Genomic DNA, 25,401 nt, shown 5'->3' with positions numbered 1-25,401 from the left:
AAAATCAAGTGTAAATGTAATATATTGTACAGTACATCAATGAAATATATTGTGCAAAGGAACTGGCAAAAATGAATATACTAGCACTGGTTAAATATAGTAGTTGTGTAGGCAAAGTTGCCTCTTTTTCCTTTTCATTGCCAGTTGCATCTTTTTACAGAACTCTCGTTGTGGTTCATATTAATCTTAAATACAGAAGCAGATAAAATATTCATCCACAGAAATCTTACTTATGGATTGTCAAACACAGTACACCTTCATCATCCACATAGATCCCCTTCGCACCACTGCTCATCAGGGCAGGTACTATTTAAAGAAGCTGATTTTGACCTATGGCACTAAATTTGTTATCCTTCCTCCTTGCAGCCCACAACATTTGCTACATTCTTGCAAGAATGGAAAGGCAAACCAGCTGCTCTGAGAGCTGGCCAAAGTCTGAGCCTGGACATCTTAGATTTTTAATTTAAGCCGACTTTCTGTTGCTATGATCAAATGTGTATATAGTATAGTTTTCATATGTACTTTAACCCAAGAGACAGGCTGGTTTCAACATACGTTTCAAAAACACAGCTTCTAGATAAAACTTTGAGCTTTCGTTCTGTTATGAAAGAACACGTTTTGTTAGACTGAGAGATTCTTATTCTTTTTAGAAGAAGGCAGCAGTATTCAAAACCAGATTTGCTTCCACTGAAGCCTGTCCCCAATACACTCCAGGGCTGGAACAGAGCTGGAGTTCCAATAATTAACATACCACTTTGCAGCCCAATAACAAATCAGGATGGAGTAACTATGAATACACATTTTCAGTCTTAACTGTCTAACAATGAGCTCTGGGGATCTGGGGAAAGCATCAATTATTAGATTAGAATCATTAGGAAATGGTTAGCTTGGGGGGGGGGGAGAATCATAAAAAACCAAGTATATCTGACCATTAAAAAGTAGAGTCTTCACCCATACTCATTACTAGCTAAATGGCTATGCTCACTACATTTTATCTCAACTTACCACAAAGAAACAATGGAACCACATTACAGCGGATAACTGCCTAGAACACTTAAAAAGGAGGTATCTGAACCCATCCGGACCCTGCTATCAGCATCTGGGGCCCCCTCCATGTCTCATTGAGAGGGCTGGAGGGCAGCAACACAAGGGCCTTTCTTGCAGTGGCTCCCCGTTTGTGGAATGCTCTCCCCAGAGAGGCTCACCTGGCACCTTCACCTTTAGGTGCCAGGTGAAAACGTTTCTCTATAACAAGGCTCTTGGTTGATTGAACATTCTGTATTGGGAGGTGGTGGTGTTATTGATTTGTTATTGTTTTATTATGTATGTTGTATTCTCATTTTGTATTTTTATGTTGTGAACAATCTCTCACTAATGTATATTAGAGTGGCTGGGGGAACCCAGTCAGATGAGTCGGGTACAAATTATTATTATTACTATTAATATCTGATTTATTTAAAACATTTTTATCCTACTCTTTGGCCAAAAAAGGCTCACAGAACACAAATGTCAATCAAACGATTCTTCCAATATAAAATACATGGTACAAAAAGGAAAAGGGATTGGGGAGGAGGAAAATGGATAACTTGGGTACTTTTTATTAGCTACAGAGTTTATGTAGCAATCAGCTGGAATGGAAAGATTTCAGGGAGATGAGAAGCCAAAAGCTGCTGCTCTTTCAGCAGAGCTGATGAAAAGCCCCTGCACTCCCATCTCTCTCCCCCTCCTATAGATTGATGGAATAACTGTGGTTGATAGTTGAGGGAGGAGCCTGATATTTTAAAAATGCAGACACAATTTGCATCAAAACAAGTCTACATACCTATTCAAGTTTGAACAGAACATTTTACTGGCCTCAGTAAAATAAAATAAAAAACAAGGACCAAACATTTTTCTGCAGAAGTTATGAAAAGGCCTATATGCTACAAATACCAAGATGTCACTCTCATTAAGTATGATTAAAAGGTGTCTGGCACAGAATCCAGTTTTCACAACATCAGTTAGCTGTCAAGCCATAGCAATGTGTGGTAGAAAACAACATAACAACAATGATTGTGCTGAGGCTATGAATCCTGCCCTGTAATCAAACTATATGCTTTAAAAGTTGATAATATAGAAAAAGACAAAAAAATATATTCTTGCACTGAACTAGACATGTTAAGACTTTTATATTTAAAATGAAAATTACTGTCCTTAAAAAAGTCTAGTATAACTATGCCACAACTCCAAAAATTTGCTTTTGGAAAGCGTTCAACATATTTTGGATGAAAGAAAGCATAGTGAAAGGAGAAATAAGTTGTTTTGTGTTTAACTATGAAACTTGAAATAATTTAAAATACTGTACACTAAGTGTTCACACAGATACATTGTTGCAGTCCTATGTATCAATGCATCCATAGTATTACGAATACTGTATTTTTCGATCTATAAGACGCACCAGACCATAAGGCGCACCTAGTTTTTGGAGGAGGAAAACAAGGAAAAAAATTATGAATCCCAGAAGCCAGAACAGCAAGAGGGATCTGGCTTCTGGGATAGCCCCTTGCTGTTCTGGCTTCTGGAATAGCCGCGCAAAGCCTCTTCTGGGCTTTTCTGGGAGGTGGGGGAAGGGACAGAGCCACATGCTCTCATAAATGATTACTTTCCTTGATATAACCCTGGACAATTACAAAACAACTTTATTGTTTTATAACCTGGAAGAAATACATTGCTTGCAATTTATTTCTGATGTTTTCATTTCATCATTTTATAACAGGCCTCACCTTTAAGTGTAGAAAATACAGTGTGATCCTATACCTATCTATTCAGAAGTAAGCCTTACTGAGTTCAGTGGGACTTACTTCCAGGTAAATGGATACAGGATTCCTCCCCAAGTCATACAAAATTATGTGAGTTATTAAGAACTGCTACACAAGACTGGCACAAGGCAAGTCAAACTGGTTGGCTACTGATTCTAGACATTTTGATTAATGTGTATTTCAAGGGGTATTTTTACACCCTTCTTAACTGAGTTGCTGTATTAAATCAGAACATGACTAAATCTAAAGCACATTTACTTAAAGGTAAAGATAAAGGTACCCCTGCCCGTACGGGCCAGTCGTGTCCGACTCTAGGGTTGTGCGCCCATCTCACTTAAGAGGCCGGGGGCCAGCGCTGTCCGGAGACACTTCCGGGTCACGTGGCCAGCGTGACGAAGCTGCTCTGGCGAGCCAGCACCAGCGCAGCACACAGACACGCCATTTACCTTCCCACTATAAAGCAGTACCTATTTATCTACTTGCACTTAGGGGTGCTTTCAAACTGCTAGGTGGGCAGGAGCTGGGACCGAGTTAAGTTTACTTGGAAGAATTTTAGTGCAATAAACAAATAAGTTAAGGATTAGATGACTCAGTATTATAAACTGATGTGTGCTCTTATATTCTCATTTGTACCACTCTCCAATTATTGGGAGGGGCTGACAATAGGCAACTTGGCACCACAGAGATGCAGACTTCGCAGCTTTCACTGACTGGGGAAGAAGGAAGGGAAGGAGGCCTCTGTACAGGTTCCCCTGTCCACCATCAGACACAGCAAGATAGGACAGAGGCATGGGCCCAGATATTTGAAATTATACTCCCACTAGTGTCAGCGTCTAGGACATGGGGCTCATCAGAGCATTCTAGTGCACACAGGTACTGAAGGCTTCAATAATAGCTCTCATCCAACAGTTCTAACTGTTGATCAGTATGTACAGTACTCGTAGGTCACATATCACTTACCAGCTTTATTTTCTTTTTAAATTCTGTAGTAGTACCTTTATCAGCATTTAAATGATTAGTTTTCAAAAACAGCTTCAGGCCTATTGATCACACTGAAATATTTCCTTTTACTAGTGTTTTTTGGGGGGATTCAATTGAACTAAACAGTATGATTGCAATAAAAAATGCAATTCAACACACAAACCCCTACAAGGTGGTTAGTATTTACCAAACCAAAGAAACAGATAGTAAAGAGTATTTGTGGGATAAAATGTCCGCTACAAAACACTATCATATGCCTAACTACTCATAAAGAAGCTCCACTAAATTCAGTGGGACTACTTCACAGTTGCTCGGTCCCAGTTCCTGCCCACCTAGCAGTTCGAAAGCACGTCAAAGTGCAAGTAGATAAATAGGTACCACTCCGATGAGAAGGTAAATGGTGTTTCTGTGCGCTGCTCTGGTTCTCCAGAAGCGGCTTAGTCATGCTGGCCACATGACCTGGAAGTTATACGCCGGCTCCCTCGGCCAATAAAGCGAGATGAGTGCCGCAACCCCAGAGTCGTCCATGACTGAACCTAACAGTCAGGGGTCTCTTTACCTTTACCTTTACCTCCAGAAAAGTACATAGGATTGCAGCCTACATCTTTTGTGTTTGAAAATACTGAAACAGTTTGAAATAGTGTCAATACAGCTAAAACCATGATGATGATGGATATTTTAAGCCTACTTTTAAAAAGGACAAAACCAGACACAATAACATTCTAGTCCCAACAACCTAAACTAGTATGCGAAAAGCACTTCATCTTTAACAGTTGCTAAATAAGTTCTCTTTTACAAGACTTGTGACAAAACAGATTTCATTTTCTTTTTTATAGCTACACTAATTCAGAGTTAAGAATCAGCATGCCCCTTCATTTTCTGAGGACTAAACACTCCGGGTGATATTGAAAGGTAATTTATACACAGAACAGAACCACTCTAAGCAATGGACTTATCTTGTAAACTACAATCTATGATGAAACTACAATGAAGCAGAAATCATAAGAATTTACAACAGTAGTTGCTTTATGTGTTAGCCAAGTATCTAATGAGGCAAGGGTGAATTTTACCAAGTGAAAACACAAAACAAACTGGTTTTACTGTTTTATTTAAGGCATGATGCCTCCTTACACTTATTTTAACTTACGACTTCAATCTGTGGTTACAAGGCAATAAACTGAGATAAACTTGTGTTTGAACAAGTACTATATATTCACAATACTGAAATCAGAATGTGGTTTTCTAAATCACAATGTACAGAGTTATATCACTATGTAGAAAAATGAAAACAGCAATGCAAGAACTAAGGCTAAAATACTAAGCAGTCAAGCACGCATGCTGTGATGCTCTCCCCAGCAATGTTCACCTGGTGCCTACTTTGTTACCTCTTCAGTGCCAGACAAAACCCTTTTTCATCTGCCTTTTTTAACTCCCATAAAATTGTAATTAGTAATTTTTAATCCATGACAGAATAAGTTTTATGCTGGTTTTATTCAAGTCTTTAAAAAATATGTTGTTGTTCCATTGTATTAAGTGTATTTTGTTTTTGTGTATCTGTGACGCTCCAGGGGTGTGCGGAGGGAATTCAAAAGATAGGATAAAAATCCCTAAAAGAATGACAGCACTGCCTCCACAGTGGTCCACTAACTCCACAAACACTACTGCAGCCAAATGGTCCAGATATAATTAAGGAACCAGGGTAACCCTAAAGTTGCAAACCTCAGAAACGATGAAAAACAGCAACAATGACCTGTGTCCCAAGTGTCTCTGGGATATAGATCCTTCTGCCTTCATATTACAATATAACCATCAATATCTGTCAGATTCTGCAGCTGTGTCACTATTTCCTCATGATCCTTTGCTTGTTTCTATTATCCCCTGAAGCACCTTCCCTGTGCCAGTATGCAATCCAAAACCTATCCACTCTTAACTGGTCCTTCTATCTACACCTATGGTTCTTGAGGCAGAAAGATTAGTAAGACCCAAATCATGCCAAATATGAGCAATTTTTGTCTGTTAAGCAGGACAAGTCAGTAGATTCTGCAAAATGGCTGCACTGATCATCCTCATAGCTCTTGGAAGCAGACAGCACCACACATTTGCATTACCACAAATATAACTTCAAGAAGGGCCACTCTTCCATTCTCTAAAATGCCAGCCATGTGGAGCTGCTTACTCGTCTCCTTCCCAACAATAAGCAAAAGCTAATAAATGTCCTCTATTGCTTCTCTATAAATTCAGCACATGCAAAATGAGCTATTCTGTTAGGAATGCTGCAAACACTAAAAAAGTTTCCTGACGCTGCATTTTAGACGTCCATCTGTTCTGTAGTGCAAACAGGAAGTTTAATACTTAAAAAAAAATAGGGGGGAAGGGGCCCAATGAAAGGTTTTAAGTACACTCTCCATTTCCCCCCTTTCTTGGGGCAGGGGCAGGAAATGTTTATCTTCAACAATAGGTCACATTCTCCTCACTATTACAGCTATATTGATGCAATGGAAATAACCCAGAACACAAATTTTAACCGAGGGTATACACTGAGCGAATAACCGCAAAATTTACAACTAAACAGACTGCAGCAGTACCCTATGACTTATACTCTGGCAAACTGCCACCTGCATAAAGCAGCCTGCTAGAAGGATTTGCACTGGCTGCCAATCTGCTACTGGGCCAAGTTCAAGATGTTGGTACTAACATATAAGGCCCTATGCAGCTAAGAACCAGGTTACTTAAGAGACCACGTAATTCTTTATACACATTGTAGATCACTGTGGTCTGTGACTGTGAGAGTTTCTTCCGCAAGTTCCAAAGATCTTAGAAGTCCACTCTGTAGTAACTTGGAGCATGGATTTTAGTGTGGCCACCATCTGCTCTCTAGGAGCCTGCACATTGGCTCATTTGTGCTGTGTCATAGTTCAGCATAGCACTGCATGCAAACCAGGCCACAAGCTAGCATTTATTAAGCTACACAACGGTCAGCTCAGTTTTATTTCCAGTTCAGTAATAAAAAAATCTCAAGAACTGTTATATGCTATCCAATGCCTTAGAAAAAGTGTAAGTAGCAACTTTTTGCAGCAATGCTTGATTTGGCTCTCTCATATCGCTTACACGGTCTTCTCGTATGCAATGCCAACAACACAACAAGACTTGATTTTTTGGGGCGGGGGGCATCTTTTCAACATGTGAATTAGTGCTGAAGCTACAATGATACTGGTAGCTTGTGTATCACAGATGCAAACACCCACCAACCACTAACCACAAATGGTAGCAAAGTGCTTATTTGCCTTATGTAGCCCAACTGGAAATTTGGGTGGGGAATTATTTGGGACAGGCATAGTCGAAGTTATTCCTAGCTCCAAATCTGTCACCCTTCATAAAATAAGCTTGCAATTTACTTGAAAGAAAGGAGAAGCAATACAGAAGTTTTTGCTTTGCTGGTCCTCTGCTACAATGTGGCATGACTCTTTGGGATTCAAATAGTGTACTGCTGTGCCTGTTACATAAATTTACTTGAAAAGGAAGAGTAGCACATTGCCTGAATCTGAAAGCATTTCATTCATTCCACAGGGACATAGCAAGTGAAGCTCTTTGGGGATTAAGGTGACATTTGTGTGCACTTTCTTCTAAGCAAGCGTACTTGACGAGCAACAACGTCACACTGTTGGCAGAAGTAGTGTTCACAAAACTGCAGCAGCAACAGGACCCATATGCCCCCCTCCATGAACATACACACACTGTGTGGTGTGCCGATTAAAAATTACACCTCTATATAACTGAACTTCACTGCCAGAGGAAGAAGATGCTACAACTGCATGTAGGGCTTTGACATCCCTTCTCAGCTTTGCTATGGAACTGATCTCCATGAATCCCCCATTAGCAATCCTTTAGTGGGTCTGACATTTTTATCAATTATTTCAAGAGATCTACTATGCTGTAATAATAACTTTCTAATATTTTCTGAAAGTAAAGAAGCTGAAGCTCATGCCACTATCAGTACAAGAAGAACAGCCAAGTTTTGATGCAACTACATGTGAAAAATCATAGCAATAACTGCTTTGTATGCCTCTGTGGTATGGCTGCTACCTTTCACCCATTGCTAGTGTGGAAGTAACCATTATCAGCAGCTCAAAACTGCAGTTCTGGACCCTGCCACCAAATCTTGGGATTCCAGCCTTGCAGAAACAGCAGGGGTACATACCAAGCCTCGGTGATAGAAATAAAAAGGTCAAAATGCATATTTTAAGCTATACAAAGAAACTGCAAGAGACATTCTTGTTTGAACATACAATTTCACTTGCTTGCTAGTCATAACCTTCTGGCTGCAACTGAGAGAAATACTGGGCACAAACCAGAGCATCAATACTTACGAATCATCAAATACTTACAAATCTGAACTACAACAATCATTTTAACACAACACCAAGTGAGTTAAGTATTTGCATATATTTTTACTACTAGAATAAAAAACAAATGGGACCTATAACAACATGTTGCCAGATGAAGTACACTCGATTCCATTCCACCTCCCCTTTTTTTATCTGCCAACCCAACTGTCAGTCAGCACTGCATAGCTACTGAGCATACTCATCATTCCTAGAAGCCCCCCCCCCATTTACTGTACTTACACAAACTTTACACGCCCAAGTCTGTAAGGACGTGCCTTTTGTGGGGGGGTAGTGCCATTTCAGTTACATAAGCACTCACAGTCTGAGCATCAGAAATTGAGAAAATAACAATGCAAAAGCTGTTTCCAGCAGAAGCTTAAAACAGCAAAGTCAGCTGCATCATCACACTGAAGTGTCCTTAGATCTTTTAACAAGCTGGTAGATAAACAGAGCTAGAAAATTAAATTTTCTGAAAACCAAGACAAATCTACTGGCCTTCATCCAAGAATCAGTGTCATTGTCAGGCCCTGTATTTAATTAGCACTATTTACTGTCAAGCGCTCACTTGGGTAGATCTTTTACCATCCTCAGTAAGGCTTATAGCAAATACTTGGGGGGTTGGGGAAGGATCTGGCTTCAAATATGCACCAGGTCATCTCTGAAGAGGTAAGAGTTCAGTTGTCCTGTTTGTGGCCACAAAATTAAAATCTTACACGTTCTTCACAAATTAAAGTGACATTTCTCTCATCTGCAAATCTGCAACACATCTTCTCTACCTGAACTTAAGATTTAATTTAGAAAAACAATTTTCTATTACACAACTATTATTTTAAACTGAAAATCCAGATTTAGAATAAGCAACATAAAACACTATTTTTTCTAACATTCCTATTCTTTGAATCCATTTCTAGACAAACCACACACTTCCATAAAGAATACTTAACATGCAAATTATCTGCCATGAAGGTCTGATTTTGAAACCATTTTATTTCATTCAACAAGATATATTAAATTATAACATGTGTCATCCATGCAGCTTATATTAAATTATAACATGTGTCATCCATGCAGCTGAAGCATAGGGTTGCACCCAATGCTGCTATTCTACACTCACAAGAGAACTTCCCCCTCCTCTCACTTGCACCCTCTGCATAAATGGAATACATGACCATCTATGATTCTGCGATTGTCCTCCTCACCCTGCTTTCACCCTAAGGTCCCAGGGTGAGTTACAACAATTAAAGCACAATCTGCTTTATTATATGCAGGCTTGATGCAACCAAGTTAGTGGGCCGAATCAGTGCACAGGTGTGCACTTCTCTCTCTCCACCTATATTAAATAGCTCCTGGTGTTTCAATATCTGAAGCAGAGGGGCAAGAGCGGTAACTAGTCTACCTACACCTTTTATGCAAGATACAGGAATATTTTTTTAACAATATTTTTAAATCACAGCACTACATACAAGCTGGTATCTGTGTCTAAAACCAAGAACATATAGTCCTCTAACACTAAAAAGGGAAGTGGATATAAGAGATGGGTGCAATATGGAGCAAAGGTATGACTGTCCATTCTTAATTTCTGTTTACATCAGGGGTCAGCAATTTTTTTCAACAGGGGGCCGGTCCACTGTCCCTCAGACTTTGTGGGGGGCCAGACTATATTTTTTGGGGGGGGATTAACTAATTCCTATGCCCCACAAATAACACGGGCCTTAGTTTGCCTACCCATGGTTTACATGGCCAGCTCAGAAGAAGATGACCATTGTAACTCAAGTCCTGGTGCTTGTGACAGCCAGGACAAAAGACTACGGCTGGAGTGTTCTCATAGTTCACTGTGCCAGTTCCAGAATGGTGTAGCTCAGGGCCCCCAAATCAGGCCCCTTGGGGATCTGTCAGACTTTGGATCCCACAAAAGCAAAGCTTCCACCGCAGGTCTACCTCAAAACACCTGATTTCAAAACTTGCCATTGGTTACTGAAAGCACCTTTCTTGCCACTTGGGCAACATCCATACACCACCTGCGGTGCTCTCTTTGCCAGTGGAGGCCAGCACTTAACACTATGCAACAAAATGGTTGCAGTAAATGGCATCAGGTAGCTCTTGTGAGACCATGAAAAAAGAAATGATTTATTCATCTGCTAAGGAATAAATCTCTCTGATCAATCCCATTTACGGTTCAATCAAAAATGTATGTTACAAAAATGAGCTCCTCAGCTGAAACATGCCCAAGAATGATACCAATAAAACATCACATGATACATTGTTGTGGGCTAGAACCTGCTTTGTCAGTGTATGTCACAATAAAAGTATTAACCACAATCTAGAGAAAGTTAGTCACATGAAATCGTGCAGAACTCAAGATGACAAATTAATCAGTCATTACTAGGTCTCACTGATTTCAACATGAATACATTATACTATCTGTCTCTGGATCAGAGATTTTGTTCAGTGGTACCTTAAACAATCTGTTGTAGTAGGAAAAATATGAGTAAAACAGCTACCCTCCTCTGACATTTTGGTAATACTTTTGTATATGCTTTTTCTTCAGCATCAACATATTATGTGAGCATATGCTGATATTATATCTAACTGAAGTTTATGCCAAATATCAAATGTGCAGCATATTTAAGCCAAATTGCTATCTCTATGGAATAACACAATTTCACGCACATTACTTTATTAAAATCTATACTCACCTACCAAGTCAATGGATTAAACATAAAAGGTCCATTAAGGGAGAAGTATTTTCTTTCATGTTACAGACAATTTGGGGCGTATTGGGTAGGGAGCAGAATCTAAGAACACTTTACATCTTCAGGAATATTGTATTCTATTACTTAAGCCTGAACCATCACTTACATAAGATTTTGCACAGAAGATACTACTATACCTCCTTTTTGAAATCTACAGGTCAAATCACACTAAGGCTGTTTTTATCTCTGGGTGCTTAAGAAGTTTCCTCTCCAGTATTTGTACATCCCTGTGGGACTAACATGCACCATTACTGGCTACAGTTCTCAGGATATCATTCAGAGGCATCTTGACAATGAAATATTAAACCTACTATCCAGGTTTTTCAGCCTGCAGTACATTCACAGTATCAAATTTAATCTAGACAACAAGTCTCTTCTATAACCAATCCAAGATAGAGCACTAGTCTACTATGCAACTAGCCTGGCCTTTCCAGATTATGTCTGCGCCAGCAATACTTCTAAAATTTGTCTACAAAAGATACAGACTGTATCTAGACATAACAAACTATTATTTATCTATTACATGAACAAGTCCTGGATTTGTGTACCACCACCCCTGCCCCTGTATCCTCCAGCAGTTGTGAGAAGATTGGAAGCCTAGCATTATGCCCAAACCCTAAACTGTGATTTATTTTATTATGATTTAATTAAGACATCTTCATAAATTATGGTTTGAACTTAACTTGTTTCAACAAACCATACAGTTTGTCTGGGTATGGACACTACATTAACTTTTGGTTAGTTAAAAATGAAGCAAAAGCTTCTAATTGTATCCTCACAGCCATTATGGTGGAGAAGGGAGGCAGGAGCTGATGGGCCCAATAAATGATAGTCCACATGCAGGCACTACGAGGATGTCATCACAAAAATCACTGATAACTCATCACTAAATAATCTAAATATCACTTTTCAATCCTCATACTTCTTGACCTTTGTCTCTGGTATGGTTGATCACTCTCTCTTACTAACTTATTAAACAGGTTTAACTTAGTCACGATCATTCATCTCAATGGGTCTGCTCTGGGTAAAACTTAGTTGAATACCACACAAGGAGGATATTTGTTCATTCCAACTAAATTATGTCTTTCACATACAACAACCTCAACTTCCTCTCTGATGGCTAGATGCTCATTACACCAAGCACAACCCATGACTTCTGTCTAGCAGGTAAACCATTTTGTGTGGAACATTCTGTACAATACACTGAATAGCCCCCACACCTATGGCTTTCTATTTGAAACCAATTATTATTTATTGAGCTTCTTTACTATGGAATTTGGGATCTGTTAGGAGGAGTGTAGTCTGCCTAAGCTTCACCCTGCTGGCTCACTCACATTATATTGTCACTTTGTTATCTGGGGCTTCCCTCTTGCTTGTAAAGTGAGCTCCCTCCAAGCTCCCTTGCTAAGGTTATAGTCCTGGCTAGCTTCTCCCAGCTGTCACAACTCCAGCCAATGAAATCAGGAGGTTCTCCTTTGAAAAACAGAGAGTTGTGGCTCAACTACTGGGCTAAAAGAAATTCCAATGAACAAAAATTTGAAATGGGAGATTCAGGTCAATTTAGCTACCTTATAATGGTACAATATGTCACAGGAATAGAAAATAGGTAACGATTTCATCAAATTTAAGATGAGGATATAGGCAGTTGAAGACCCCCTTGGAATGCAAGGGTCTGATTGATTGAATATATAAGTGAGTACAAAAGATTGCTTGTGTGAAAATATGTCCATGGACCAAGAAATGGTTGGCAACCCTGACCTTAACGTCTCAGATATCAAAATTATATATATATCACACACACACACACACACATATATACATATGAATAACTGCCTGATTTAACAAGCCTGAATTTCTAAGGCCAGTTCAGATGCAATGAACAAGGCACTGTGTTTATTTGCTCTCACTTCTTGCATGCTCAGCTTTCCTTCCTCACCTTCCAATTTACTATCACGTAATGGTTTGTCTACAAATTAGAATTCTAGATCATTGTTTAAACTGGTTTTACAATTCTGCTTTGCCCAGTTAGGATGCTAACAGCAAACGAAGGTCTGAAACTAAACTGGGAGTGAGGGAGGAGAATGCGTGCAAGTGTAGAGCTCATTTACATAGCATAAAATCATGGTTAGGAGTTACAGCTGGACCAACTAAGTGTGTGTGACCATACAAGAGGATTTCCATTACCCCAGACAGTTATAGGTGCGATCAAAGTGGATACAATCTTTCCCTCACTTTCTTATGGTGCTCTGACCTCTGATTAAATGTTTAGTGCATTTTAAGCCAACAATTCATTTTCATGTATGAGGCCAAAATTTCAGCAATAAATAAATAAATTAAAGCAGCAGCAGCTTTCTCAAAGAACAAAATGGATAGTTTATGGATACAATTACATAAAATTACATTTTCATTCATAAAATAGCTATTTTAATATGCATTATTTAAAGACAACTTACCAAGACTCAATGAGGCAGTCAAATCAATAGCACAGGTTATGTGTCTGAAAGGTTCAATATTCAGATACATCTCAAGCATGCTATAAAACAAAAACAAACAAACTGTAAATATTCTCTATTTACCACTGATTATGTCATTCATGCTAAAACAAAATCACTAGCGTATTTGGCATTCCCAGCTATTACAATTCCCTCAAGCATTTCTAAATAATTCTACTGTAACAATGTGGCTGTGTCCAGGCATCACACTAAAAAGTGTTTCAGCATTATGTGACTAAGCCTAGCCCTCCAAGTTGTACATTTCCCTTCTGCTGTCTTCGTCCTGCACCACTCAGAGGTGTAGTTCAGAAGCTTTCACTTCTACTTGCAGTTAACCGTGACTTGTCATGTTGTCCAAACTGCGAATTGTGGTTAATTTAAAATATTCCTGGTTTCAACAAGGCAGTTTATTTTAAAAAAACAAACCTTGAAAATTAACCATAGTTAGTTTTAATCACACCAGATGACACAAACTGCAGTTAAAAGAATGTGAAAGCAAAATGTTAACAACTACTAATCCTGGCTGTGCAAAAAGGGGAAGGAAGCCTGTACAACATCCGAACAAGACCCAAATGTTTGTTTAATGTACTCTATTTGCAGATCAGATGATCTAACCACAGAATTCTGCTGCTTGAAAATAGGGTTCAAGATACTCAACAATCTCCCCCCTCATTCTATCACACGGCTATACTGAATACAGCAAGCAAATGACTGAATATGCCACCCAAACCCTAGATATGTGTACTTAGAAACACGTCCTACTGATGGAGTGAGCACGCACAGGATTGCAGGCCTGCCTCTGCTCAGAACATCTGAGTGACTCACCAAAACACAATGTTATTTATCCTGAAAAAGATAGAGACATCCTCCAGAATTCTGCAGGATTCAAATGCACACAGAGTTCTCACACAAGTAGGAATACAGTAGAATGCAAGGACTACTGAACAGTCTCTACCTCCATAAGCTCACTGGGCTGGGACATCTGCACTGATGTAAATTAAAGTAAGCTTTAGAGCAGAGATGGGGAAGCTACTGCCCTCCAAGTGTTGCTGGTCTACAATTTCAACCACCCCTGACCATTTGGTCATGCTGGATGGAGTTGACATGGCTTAGAATCCAACAACATCTGGACAGTCACAAGTTCCCCCCATCTCTGCTTTAAAGAAAAAGCTAGCAGTCTTACTGTATCATTTTACAGCCACTAAATAGATCAAAATCCCAGCCCCCACCAAAACCTAGGCACAATCTTCACCATTACAGGACCAATTTACAACTTCACAAGCACAGTATGAAGTTTCAGAGTTAGAGTCGAACATATTCACTTTTTAAGTTCTTGCAAATTCTCACACTAACTTTTTGTAAATAACTTCACAAATTAAACATAGAATTCCAAGCCTTCTTCCCAAGAAAGGGTGTTACATTTCTTCAGTTTATGTAAACATCACATTTTCTACAAATTTATACTATATTTATGCTATAGTGTATACATATTTTACACACACACCCAAGTCAGTCCACCAACTCATTCTACACTGAAAGCTGAAAGGAGTAAGATGCAAGTATACTATTAGAAAAAGATTTATACCCTTGACAAGTTGCTAAGTTGGACCATGAATATGTAGAATATATATTCCTACAAACTCCCAAATCCACACAAGTGATGGTTCTTCATGGTAGGACTGTGAAGAATGAAATGTTTCTTTTTCAACCTCAATATCAAGTTTTAAAGAACTAGCATGTGCATGGATGGGTTGGGGAAAAGAATCACAAAGATTTTAAGCACTTTTATTAAACACCTTGGGATTTTCCTACCCCTGGCAAAAGGTCTTCCTGCACAGCTTGATTTCTACATGCCATTTTTACCCACCACTGAAATGTCAAACTCATGTTTTTACTCAGACCTAAACCAGGCACTGTGAGGACCAGTCATGTATACTATTACACCCTCCATTCTAACCATCACCATCCTGCATAAACAGGGAAATAAAATATTATTTTATTTCACAGCATTTATATGCTACCTGATTGTAATAAAACCTCAAAAAGGATATCTAGTATGGAACAGCAGGAAACAATTCTCTAGCACAGAACTGTCTATGAAAAAACACAGGAGAACTAATAGATACAGAGGTAGATGGAGGCAACATGAACATCCTTAAGGATTTTACACCCAAAAGGTATCAATACCACAGACTGGAAACTCTTGACATAAGCTTCAAAGTAGAATGTCTGCATCCATGTCCCTCACAACGAATATGACTACCATTTGAAATCCTAGGATATAAAAGAAAGATTATGTGTTAATAGGATGCAGCCTTACCACAGTGATTTGTGCTCTGGTAACCTCCTGTCAGAACTACAGTAATGTGGGGGGGGGGGCTGTATGCGTGCTTACATTTGAAGACAAATCCAAGGGGTTCAGATAGTGTGGAATGCAGCTGCCAGTTCAGCTGGATGGAATCACAAAACACCAATTCTAAAGGACTTACACTGACTGCATGTTCACTTCTAGGCCAAAGTCAAGGTGATGGCCTATGAAGGAATGCCTTTCCCAGAACCAACCTGCCCTTGCCCCATTATCTTCAGAAGCAGCTCTTCTCTGCATACTACTGGTGGTGGTGGGTGCATATTACATTGTGATGCAAAAAAAAAGAAGCAACAGATTTATGTGGTATTGGAATGCCCTTGCTCTAGTTCTAGTAGTATGCTTGGCACTGACACTATTATCATTTTGGTGCCAAATACAGACTCACCCGTTTGCCTGAGCATTTGCAATGTACAGTGGTACCCCGGGTTAAGAACTTAATTCGTTCTGGATGTCCGTTCTTAACCTGAAACTGTTCTTAACCTGAGGTACCACTTTAGCTAATGGGGCTTCCCGCTGCCGCCACACTGCTGCTGCGCGATTTCTGTTCTCATCCTGAAGCAAAGTTCTTAACCCGAGGTACTATTTTTGGGTTAGCGGAGTCTGTAACCTGAAGCGTCTGTAACCTGAAGCATCTGTAACCCGAGGTACCCCTGTATTGGTATATTTATTGTCCCAGGGTGAGGCGCCTGCTCCATAGTGGTAGTCAGCTAAGTTTTACTCAGTGCAAACACACTGAAATGAATGAACACAATTAAGCACAACAGGTTTACTCTGGGTAAAATTTGGTTTAATATGTTTTTAAACTGCTATTGTTATTTACAGTTTATCATTTTATTTCAATATCAAGTTTGCTGTTTTTAGTTGACTTTTTGTTGTAAACTGTATGTTGCACTCCACCCTGGATAGGGCTTTGTACACCAAAGCCAGCACCTTGAATCTAGCCTGATAGCTAATTGGCAGCCAGTGCAATTCTTCAGCACCAATGTAATATGATGTGACTATTCCATCCCAGTGAGCACTCAAGCCTCTGCATTTTGCACCAGCTGCAGTTTCCAGGGCAACCCCAAGGACAGTCCCACATAGAGCACATTGCAGTAATCCAATCTGGAAGTTACCAGCACCTGGACAACAGGCTATCCTGATCACGAAACGGCCTCAGCTGTCTTACTAAATCTGGTAAAAAGCAGTACTAGATACTGAGGCCTAGAGAGATGGATCCAGGAGCACCAAGACTGCTATGGAAGTGAGTGACTTTGCCCTCAAAGTGCCTTGCAAACAAACAGCAACAGTCTTCCGAAAGATCTAAAATAGACCTCAGAAAATACAAAAAGGTTCAACTGGACGACTTGAAGATGCAACAGAATCAAAGAATTGGGCCTTCTTCGTTGCCCTTATTGGCATGCAGAAAGACTCATGCAGTAAATAAATAATTACAAGGATGGGGAACCTTTCCAAGCCTAAGGGCCACATTCCCTTCTGAACAACCTTCTGGGAGTCAATTGCCATTAGTGGACAGAGCCAAAGGCAAAAGTAAAGTGAATGCAAATTTTACATATGTACAATAGCTTAGTTTTTCCAAACATCCCTTCTCTATCCTCCATCCAGGCAAACAAGAAACATAATTCAAGGACACATTCCAGCCACACAAAAACAATCAAGGGTGGTGTGGAGCAGGGTCATATGAGCCGTGTTAGTAATGCAGATATATAAGCTAATCACTAAATGGCACCTTACTTAGGTTATGGGCACCACAATGGAATGTCTAAGCATCTTTTTTGTGGTGAATTTGCTTGGAAATAAGCCCCGTTGTGTCCAGTGCGGCTTTCTTATCCTCAAGTAAGTGCACCTAGGATTGCAGCTCATGTGGCAGCACAGGCGCCAAGTCTGCTGCCATGTGAGCCAGCTAATTCACACGGCAGGGAGGAAGCACAAGCTACATATCTTTTGTTGTGGTGCTGCCACATGCAGCACCGCAGCACTAGCCAGATAGATGGAGAGGTCAGTCATCAACCTGGTATCCAGAGATCTCCATGATTGCAAATGCACCTGGCACATTGGGAATTTTGAACACTGAGTATGCGGTGTGGCCGGGAAGGGGGTGTGGGCCAGGGACAGTCTTAAGGGACAGATAGAGAGGATTATGGGGCCAAATTGCGCTCCACCCCAAGTTCCTCACCACTGAACTATTGCTCTGCAGATAAACCATCGTTCCATTAGAGCAGCGATGGCCAAACTTGGCCCTCCAGCTGTTTTGGGACTACAACTCCCATCATCCCTAGCTAACAGGACCAGTGGTCAGGGATGGTGGGAACTGTAGTCCCAAAACCAAGTTACTGCATTAGAGGAAATGAAATCCCATCGAGAAAAGACTATCTACTCAACTTCTGAATACAAGAATCACCTGCCAACAGGACCCATGTCACATCAAGATTCACCTTTAGCTTACTGGCCTCATGCCCTCATTCAACCCATTATTGCTTCCAGTCAGCAATGGAATTACACCGCTATCTTTCTCTTGCTTGGATACTTCATCAAAATAGTATCTGGTGGCCCTCTCACAAATTATGTGGTCAACACAGCAACAGCAACAGCTTCCTCCAAATAATCAGCAGTGGTTTTCACAGAGGAAGATGTATATTCAGTCCTCTACAGGAAACAGTTATTGCTGTTGTACAGGTGCACATCCTCCTTCATGCTGCTTGGTACAAAACAGTCCGTCCCCCCATCCCCCAGTAGTTCTAGACCTCAGTTCATTCTGTGTCTTCCTCTGAAAAAACAACCTTCTTTTCTAGAAGTCCCACTTAAGAGTCAGGAGACCATGACTAGTAACCAATAGCGATCATAGTTGAAGAAACATATTAAAGAGCATACCCCTAACATTCAAATTAATCGGAGTTTTGCCATTGGCTTTGTTCTATGTTTTTATTTTGTTCATAGCCTCTTCATATCACCCATTAACAGAAAATTATCTAGGAAGTGCAATTTTTAAAAAACCCTCATAAGGTGTAAAAATGCAATACGAACATAAAAGCGAGTTCAAAAACCAGGAAAAAAATCAGAATAAAACAAGCCACAATGAAAAAGCAGTCTAAACCATTAAAGGCAATCAACTGAAAATCAAATGTATTCAAATGTTGCTGAAAGGACCACAATGTAGTATTGGGCCTCTTTGGGCAGCTCCTCTTTGATGGGGTCATTCCACAATGAGGAACCACCATGCAAAAGGCCCTCTCCTTAGAAGCCACCTGCCTCAGCCTTATTTGGCAACAGCATCTACAGAAAGGCTGCCGAAGATGATCTGAGGGTCCAGGTAGTACTTTGTTTATATTCACTAGATTTAATTATACGTAACAACATTACATTGTTGCCTTCAAGAGCAGCTTTTGCAGAATTATTTTAGGGGAACGAAGTTATCCAGAAAGGAGCAGAGCAAAAACCATGCTGTATGTAAGTGAATCTCTACAGCAAAGTTCATATTAAGTCCTAAGTGTTTATGTACTAAAACTTTCCGGGTTACATTCAAAGATTTTTTTTTAATAGAAAACAAGCACTGCACTAAACAATGCCTGCAGGTTTGTATTTTCAGTAAATAAATACTAATCTTATTGTTTTTGAAAATGTGAAACAAATTGACAATATTACACCTGTTTTTACTCCCTATTCACATTCCCAGTTATAGGTTTCAAAGTTCACCATGTGATTTAATACACAAAGCGACTGACCCTCTAAGCTCAAGGAATGTTTGCATAATGTATATACTACTAACAAACAATTAATAATATAACTACTATACAGATAAGACAAAGCCAATATGAATCAGCCTATGTCCCACATAGTCAGCATATGATACTACTAAGAACTTCACTTACATTACCTCACTGAAGGAGCAATGTTGTTTTAGAAGAATCAACACAGCACACACACCCTTACTAGCTTGCTACTTTAGGCTTCATTGTCCTTGCATCTTAAAGTCAAAGAACTCCTCTGTCAGATCAAAATCCCCAGGAGGAAAGAGAGCTCCATGCCCATGTGAAAGCGCACAATAGAGCCACAGCTGACAATGCGCATCTTTCTGCATATCTGCATATGTACAAGAGGTCCTTGCCTACCCCCATCACATTCCCTCTCACATTATAGAACTTGCTACTATCCAATATCATCAAACAGCATTTTTCATGGAATGAATAAAGAAAGGTGCAGTGGTGTGCTGCCTTTTAAGCAGTGTGTTGTGTAACTGCAACAATGTGTAATTAAAATGCATGGTGTGGATCAGATCAGGGTAGTTTTTAATAACGTATGAACACACATATGCAATGCATGCACATACAGAACAAAAATGTTCTCTGTTTTCCCCGTTTAATACCCGGGAAGTAGTAAATGTGTCTTTGAAGATTAAAATCTGGATTTGCTACAGGTCATACACACACCATGAAGTCAGTTTATTACTATTACTAGTGCTTTCCTTTAAAATAAGCAAAAACAATGAAATGAAAAGAAAGAACTTGCTACATACAAAATCAGATTTTAGGGTTTTGTTACGCTAAGTTGTCTTGAATACTATATGAAATAAAATTCACAAGCACAATCTCACACCAATTTACCGGTATTCAGTACACAAACTATTATTTAGAAATTATTTCAGAACTTTTCAACTTTCCTTGCAGAATCTTCACAGCTCAGCTTTTAAAAATCTGTGTTATGTAGCCTCCCTGCCCAAGTTTCATTTTTGCATAGAATGTCAGCTTATGCCAACATGTCAGTGACATCATCAAGAAAAGGACAGAGAGCAGAAGACTGTGGGCATTGTAGTAGCAGCTGTCTTTCTAAAGAACTTTGCTATTTCTATGGAGCAAACTGTACTTTTTTTCTTTTCTTTTTTTACTATCATTTTGAAGTGTGAAAGCCAACTGGGGCAGTTTAAATCTGACAAAAAAATCTCAAACCTTTAAACAGTGTTCAAGATGAACCCACTTTAAATTTATTGTATAAATTCAATTTAGTAAACTTGTCAGAGATACTGCCTTTAACAAATTCTTTCCAGCCAAACATGTTGCACCTATCATTATCCCATCACAAAAAGCATGATTAGCTCACCATGCTTTCAAGCATTATGTCTCTTAACTATTCAAAATTTAAAATGATTGAGTAATGATTACAGTAAGTTCTAAAATATATTAATAGAAGCAGAAAATTCAAAGCAGAAAAAGATAAGCACTCATGTATCTAATCTCTTAAATACAGTATACAGAGGGGAACATAATTTAATAGGATTTTTAAAGAATTACAAAAATATTTATGATTCTGAAATTCTGTGATTTAAGATCTGTGCCTGAAACATTCTGACTTGTTATACAGAGCACTACCTTTGAAAGCAAAGAGTACATAAGGGGCTAGTAAACCCAACAAAGAGTTTTGAGGCACCTTAAACACTAACAAATTATTCTAACAGAAGTAACAGAATCCATTTCATGAGATGTATGTAGTACCTTCCTTTGGCAGGTTATATTTGCAGGGGCTCAGTGGAAGAAAAATGGTAAAAGGTGGCATTATGGTAACAAAAAAGTCTGTGATAATTCAATTACAGCCAAAACTTATTTAAAACAAGAACAATGACTTCACAAATGTAGCAATCTCTGATAACACAGCCATCTTAGTATTGCTATGTAAATTAACATCAGAGGGACAAAAATCCATTGTCTCTATTCAGGCCCAAATGAACAAAACCTAACTTCCTTATAAATTATAATTCAGCTGATTTATACTTGTCTCTTTTGAAAATAATAGAGCCATGTAGCTAATACACAAGCATCTTACCTACAATCACCCACCCAACAAGGTCAGTAATCTGTTGAAGGCTCCTCAACTGGGCAAAGGGAAATCTATCCTTGCCTTTGACTTCAATCCATGTATGTTAACTCAGAAGTCCCTAGAATTTCAGTGAAATTTACTTCCTGATAAAAGTTCATAGCATTGCAGTATAACAGTGGTACTAAGAAGCCCTGTTGAATTCAATGTGACTCCCATGTAAGTAGAGTTAGGACTGCAGCCTTGATCTACAAAGACACAGCTGGTAAGGGATAAGCTGAATTCAGTATAGTGATACTCACTATAATCAATACAACTGTATTTAAAACGAGTTGAACAAGAATATCGCCACCTGATTAAGTTTCTCTCTATTGAGTGATATTTTCTCAATTTTTCTATTATGAATTCTGCAACTGTGTTAAAAAAACATTGTGTAAGATACAAGAAGTGATTATTCTCTTCTACTAATTTATCAATAGTCTCATATGCTATATGGGATTTTACCACTGACCAAATCTGAGGTGTTACATCTGATGTCCAACATAAATATTCAGTAAGAGGACCATGAATAGTTTTATCCTACTGAAATTATAAATGAGTGTCTAAAACCATACTTATTTAATCTATATATCCTTCCTTTTATTTGAAAATCTAAATGCAGCTAAACCAAAATTATAAGATCTATATTATGTAATTATATTGCAATGTTAGTCCTACTAAGAGTAGAACAAATGAAATTAAAGAATGCAACTTAATCATGCCCACTAACTTCAATGGGCTTACAGTGGTACCTCGGGATGCGAACAGAATCCGTTCCGGAGCCCCGTTCGCATCCTGAACAGAACATAAGACGCGACAGCGCATCTGCGCATGCTGAGTTTCACCGCTTCCGCGCATGATGTAATTTTGACCATCTGTGCATGAGCGAGCGGCGAAACCCGGAAGTAACGCGCTCTGTTACTTCCAGGTCGCCGCAGAGTGCAACCCGAAAATACTTATCCTGAAGTGTATTTATCCTGAGGTATGACTGTATATTGAGTAGCACTGGATACAACCCATAATCCTGCAAAAGAACTGTAATTTGAGTGTTAAAATTTGAGAAATGGCTGTTAACAAATTGGTTTGTCTATGGTGTAGATATGTCTGAAGGGTCTTTTTTTATTATTATTAAATTTTTAAACTGTCCTTCATCCAAAGATCACAGGACAGTTCACAACCCAGCAGTTCTGTATGAAAAAAGTCATGTCCAAAAGGAACATCTCTGAAGTGGACAGCTGAGAAACCAGTTTTTCCCAAGACTCTAGCTATCAAAACATTTCTTATGGAAAGGACCTGTTATGTGATTAACAGGCCAAGAAGCCAGGTACATTTCCTTTTATTTTTCTTGCCACCTTGCACACACATTTCAGGCATATTTCATACATCAGTATCAGCTCCGAATGAGCGCCGGGTTGATTACAGAACATATCAAGTATGGTGCAGAAGAAAACACAGATGACACGGGAAGAAAAGTCAAAGTTGCCAAGACAACCAATAACCCTGGATACCTTTGCAACAGTACTGTTGTGGGCAGGAGCCACGACTACAAGAGCTTCTGCTCCTAAAGAAAAGAAAAGAAAACGCCATTACTGTGCAAGAGATGAAATCTCTGGCGTCGCCAGACTGAACCTCGCCAGTTAAAAAGCTGGGGCAGGATTCTCGGGGAAGGTGGAGAAGACATGTGGGGGGAGAAATAAGAGCATGCTGCCTGCGTCGGATACACACTCGCAGCCTCCCCTTACACAAGGGTAGCAGCTCAGGGAGCAGGTGGAGAGGGGATTAGACGCACACCCTCCGCGCTACACGGCGGAGGAAGGGGGAGGGAGGAGGACAAGGCCATTCTCCATGTACAAAGCGGGAGGGGGAGAAGCAGAAATGCGCGCCTCTCTCCCAGCCCCACATTCAACAACAAGAAGAGTCCTCGCAGAAAGGAAGGGGGAGAGGCCCGTCGCCCCACCACCGCCACCCTCCCATTCATAGCCACACACTCGGCGGCGTCAGGCTGCGACGCTGGGTCCCCGGGGACTGAGGCGCGTAGCAACCCCAACACCCAGAAGCCCGCGACTAGGCCTCCGCCCTGAGAGGCCGGCACCAGCCGAGCGAGTCCCGCACGAGCACCAAGGCGCCGCTGGGGCCGCCGCCGCCAGGGTCCCCTCCCCCCACCCAGCCAGGCGCACGGCAGCGGCAATGCGGCTCCCTAGGCTGCGCTCTCACCCAGCAGCGGGCGGGCGGGCGGGCGGGCGGGCAGGGCCTAGTCGGGTCCCCCGGGAAGGGGGGACTTCGAGGGCCGCGCGCGCACACAAAAGTTGGGAGAAGTTAAAAGCCCGTCGCTAGCGGCCGCGGAGGAGGGAGAGAGAGAGAGGAGGCGACACCGCCGTCCCGTCACTCCACCCACCCACCCCAAATCTCGATTCCTTCCGAGGCGATTGTCAGGCAGGCGCTCCGCGCAACTCACTCTCTTCCCTCGGTCGGAGCAATCGTTTTTCTCCACAGAAAAAACGACTGGGTCTTGCCACACGGTTCTCCCCCCGCTCCGAAGAAGAAGCCACACGGCATTCTCGCCTGGAGAAGAGGAGAGAGAGACAGTCCCTCTCCCGTCTCTCCCCCCCCCCGCCACCCCCATTGTCAGCCACGCAGCTGCCACCCCTTCACTCCTTTCTATCGAGGAACGACCCTCCTCCATGCCGAGGAGAGAGGAGGGGGAAGCAAGTCCGCCTTCTCCATTAACACCCCCTTCCACTTCGCTGCCAGCACCCCGCTTTCCCCTTTTAGACAGCTCTGCTCTTCTCCCACCCATTTAACCAAGGCGCCCCCTTTCCTTCACAAGAAATCGGGGGGGGGTCGGGGGATGTGGGTGGAAATCCCCAACTTCAAATGCATTATTACCCCCCCTTTTTTTTACTTTCACCTCCATGCAGATTTCGGGGTGCGACAGAAAACAGGAGGTGTAGCCACACACCCGCCGCCGACACCACTCATAAAAGAACACCAGACACCCAGGCTGACACCTCTCTCGCTTTTCGTCTCGGGAGAGAATAAAACCTCCACAACTTGCCTTTTTTTGCGGGGAGGGGGGTGATGGGGGGCAAGAAAAGTCTCGCGGACACCCCCCTTTTTTTTCTCCCTCGCCCCCGAAGTTCTCAAGGCAGCGGCTCCAGACGCTAAGCAGCCATCCCCAGCAGCGCGCCACACAACCAGGGTTATTATACAACACACACACACACACACAACCGGGGAGGGACCCCCTCGGCCAGCCCCTTCCCCAGCCTCTCCCGCCGCGAAAGGGACCCCGCGGCGAGGGGCGCGAGGGTGGCTTCCCTTACCGAGGTCAGCAATGTCTCCGGCTGCCGTCGCCCAGGCTGCTGCCAGCGCTGACCTTCGCTTTGTAAGAGGAAGCTGGAGCTGCTGAGTCCTCCGCGGCCGCCATGTTCCCGTTTTAATCACTGGCTGCTTGTTTATTTCAATGGGGACCCTCCCACAGCTCACTCTCCTCCTCCTCCTCCTCTCCGCAAAGCTACCCAGAGAGAGGAGGGACTGGGAGGGCCGAGGAGACGGAGGGGGAGAGCAAGGCCGCCGCCGCCGCCGCCACTCCCTTCCCTTCACCAGGCGCAAAAGTGGCCTCGGAGGCGAGTCCTTTCGCTCGGCAGGGAGGCAGGGCGCGCACACACCAAGGCACGCACCCGCACCACTGCTTACTACCGGTGTGCGGGAGCGGAGAGGAAACTTCCTTCGCCGCCTGCGAGGCTGCGTTCTCGCCCTGGAGCCGAAGACAAATGAGCT

At 41.3% G+C, this 25,401-nt stretch overlaps 1 protein-coding gene across 11 annotated transcripts in view; it reads right to left on the bottom strand.

The window, feature by feature from the left end:
- Positions 1-25,350, bottom strand: part of NCOA2 (nuclear receptor coactivator 2) — a 127,976-nt gene extending 102,626 nt beyond the window's left edge. For 2 of the 11 annotated variants that reach the window (XM_081013269.1, XM_081013266.1), the window contains exons 1-2: positions 24,945-25,349; positions 13,371-13,450 (exon numbers count right to left, since the gene is read on the bottom strand). The gene's annotated coding sequence lies outside the window, so the exon portion shown is untranslated. Of the gene's footprint in view, positions 1-13,370; positions 13,451-19,651; positions 19,773-23,129; positions 23,789-24,944 lie in introns of those variants that run through there. The other 9 variants (XM_081013276.1, XM_081013274.1, XM_081013275.1 and 6 more) reach the window with 8 other exon arrangements.
- Between the last annotated feature and the right edge of the window lie 51 nt (positions 25,351-25,401).

This window comes from Podarcis pityusensis (genome assembly GCF_964106645.2).
Source record: "Podarcis pityusensis genome assembly, chromosome: 7".
Classification (NCBI taxonomy): domain Eukaryota; kingdom Metazoa; phylum Chordata; class Lepidosauria; order Squamata; family Lacertidae; genus Podarcis; species Podarcis pityusensis.
The sequence above is the reverse complement of the archived record's forward strand: the minus strand, read 5'-3'. Positions and strand labels throughout refer to the sequence as shown.